Genomic DNA, 3,390 nt, shown 5'->3' with positions numbered 1-3,390 from the left:
AGGGTGTTGCCAGTATTGGAACATTTGAACAATAGGTAGAGGCTGAATAGGCTGAGGCTATTTCCCTGCAGCACTGGATACATTAGGTGGCGTTATTGAACTTTATAAAATTATGAGGAGCAATGATCGGGTGACTGGTCATGGTTTCTTTTTCCCCCAGAGTAGGGGAGTCCAAACAATTGTGAATCTTTTTTCCAAGGTGGAAATGACAAATTCTAGAAGAGAGATGGCATGTTTAAAGGATATGAAAACCGAAACAACTGAAGATGCTGTAAACCAGGAAAAGAAACAGGAGGTCTAGCAGCATCTGTGAAAAGAAATTAGAGTTAACGTATCTGAGGAAGGGTGACCAGACCCGAAACTTTAACTGATTTTTCTTCACAGATGCTGCATAACCTACTGAGCAATTCTAACATCTGTGCAAGTTAAAAGGGAGCTGTTTGGAGTATATACCTGATAGCAACTTTATAAAGTGTGAGTGAGACCACATCTGGAGTAATGACAGAAGGTTTGGCCCTTTTATTAAAGAAAATACATCATTTCATTAGAGGCATTTCACAGAAGGTTGACTGGGATGATCCCTGGTTTGCAGGGATTATCTTTTAAGAAAAGGCTGAAGAAGTTGGGACTCTACTCACTGGATTTGGGAAGAATGAGAGGGGGATCTCATTGTAACATGTAGGATTCCTAAGGGGTTTGAAAGGGTAAATACTGAGAGGATGTTTCCCATCATAAGGGAGTCTGGAACCAGATTCTGGGATAGTCGTGCAATCTCGGGTTCTGTTTTGGATTCGTCAAGTTTAAGGCAACATCGACATGGGTTAGGCGTTTCAGCAGCAATGGAGCCGGGGTGAGGTGGAGACAAGCAACATTAAAGAGATTGAAATCCCTGGTGTTTGTGATTGGTAGTGTCTGATCAGAAGGTCACCTTGGGGTCAGATATGAGAGCAATATTGTCAAGAGTGTGGTTCTGCCTCAGACAGTTCCCAGGGAGAGGGAGGGGCTCAGCAGTAAGGGAAAGTAATTTGTAATAACAACTGAAGGCAATGGGTTTAACTATTGCAACGTTCCGTTGCAGGAAATTGCAGCCAATCGCGTAGTGGGAGTGTGATGAGCAGTTTGATAACTGAGTAATGGAGAGGGATGATGGGGAGGGAGAGCTGGCCATTGTCAGTGTACATGTGAAACCTAACACGGTGCTTTTGGACAATGTCACCTCCTGGCAGTATATAGGTGAGAAACAGGAGGGACCAAGGAGAGATCCTTAAGGGACACCAAATACAAGGAATTCAGAAAGTACAAGGAATTCAAGATGATTAGGGGGTTAGATAGGGTTGACAGTGAGAACCTTTTTCCACGTATGGAGTCAGCTATTACAAGGGGGCATAGCTTTAAATTAAGGGGGGGGGGGTAGATATAGGACTGATGTTAGGGGTAGGTTCTTCACTCAGCGAGTCGTAAGTTCATGGAATGCCCTGCCAGTAGCAGTAGTGGACTCTCCCTCTTTATGGGTATTTAAGCGGGCATTGGATAGGTATATGGAGGATAGTGGGTTAGTATAGGTTAGGTGGGCTTTGATCGGCGCAACATCGAGGGCCGAAGGGCCTGTACTGCGCTGTATTCTTCTATGTTCTATGTTCTATGAAAGGGAGAGTCGGGATGGAGTAGGTTTTTGCATAAACGGTGGGGTCAAATATTAGTTTGTAGCAGCATGGGAGAGAAGGACATAACCAGAAAAGACAGACAGACAGAACAAGGAACAATATCTGTGATTTGGGGAGGGGGAGTGATGAGGAGGAGCAGCCCAACTCCAAAAGCACTATTCCTACATTAGTGACGTCACCCAACTCCACCCTAGTCTGGGCTCATTTACTGAAATACTCGTCCATCCCTGTGTTATCTCCAGACATCGTTATCTAAACACATTTCTGGCCAGCCTCCCACATTCAACTTCCATGTAATCTCAAGAGTAACTAAAACCCTACTGCCCAAGTGCTCACTTGTACCAAAACTTGTTGATCCATCAAAAGGCTCCTATTAACAAGCAACAACTTAAAATTCTCACCCTTGATGCAATTCCTGGCTGTGAACATCCCTGTCTCCCTGCACCACACAACCTGTGAGATCCCAACAACTCATTTTCTTTCAGACTCCCAACGATGTGTTTATTCATTGCTTCACCTGTCTGGCTGTTTCTACTGTTGCCAAGGCAACGCGGTCTGGAATTCCCACCCTAACCCCCTCAGACCTGCTTTCCTCCTTTAAGGTATTCCTGAAAACCTGCTTATTTGGCAATTCTTTTGATCACCTGACCTAATATCCCCAGCTGTGGCCTTATGTCAGAAGTTCTCAATAGTATTTCTGTGGAATTAAAAACATGATAAAAACAAACAAACTGTTGTTGATTTGCACATACATTGTCAACCCTTCACTGTTGCTGAGTGAATAATCTATAACAGCTCTTACCCAACCACATTGTGGGAGCACCTTCACCACACGAACTGCAGCTGTACCAGGAAGTCAAACATCACCTTCTCCACAGGCAATGGGGCTTTGGCACTGATCACTGCTATCTGTGGAGGGAGAAACACAAAATTGATATTTCAGAGAGTGCAAAATGCATTACAGGGAGGGAAAATGGTGCAGAATTTGGATTTTGAAATTTGTATTTTACAATGTGCACTAAGTTCTGTAAATCCTCATCACATACCATGAAAGTTTCCTCCTCTTCCTGGTCAATATGTCTTTCCTTTCCCCTGCCCTTCACCTTCTCACATTTCCAATGCCTTGGACACAACCCTGTACTGTCAGTGAAGTTTATCACGTGGTTGAGTATTGTCCCGCCCCTCATTCACTCCGATTGGTTGAAGGACCAAATAGCACCATTCGCCCTGTTCCCCCACTCTTATTGGTCCTGCGCTGACATCAATAATCCGAGGCCCATTGTGGGCTGGCGCATGCTCAGTGCTTCCTGATTTTGCTGTTGTTCATTAGGTAGAAGAGAGAGAGAGAGAGAGAGAGAGAGAGAGAGAGAGAGAGAGAGAGAGAGAGAGAGAGAGAGAGAGAGAGAGAGAGAGAGAGAGAGAGAGAGAGCTCATCCGTGTTTCTCCTGATGTCAGACAATAACAACAACTACATGCATTGTATGGAGCCTTTCACATTGACAAATCTCCTCAAATGCTTCACGAATGATGGAAACGATGATTAAAGCGAACGATTTTTAGATACATCTTTAAGGTGGACAGAGGGGGTTAGGAAAGATATTCCAAAGGTTTGTGTCCTCGGCAGCTCCAGTCATGGAGTGATATAGAACATAGAAGAATACATCGCAGTACAGGCCATTTGGACCTTGATGTTGCGCCGATCCAAGCCCACCTAACCTACACTAGC

The sequence above is a fragment of the Chiloscyllium punctatum genome, chromosome 43, assembly GCF_047496795.1.
Source record: "Chiloscyllium punctatum isolate Juve2018m chromosome 43, sChiPun1.3, whole genome shotgun sequence".
In the NCBI taxonomy this organism is placed as follows: Eukaryota; Metazoa; Chordata; class Chondrichthyes; order Orectolobiformes; family Hemiscylliidae; genus Chiloscyllium; species Chiloscyllium punctatum.
This window is presented reverse-complemented; position numbering follows the sequence as displayed.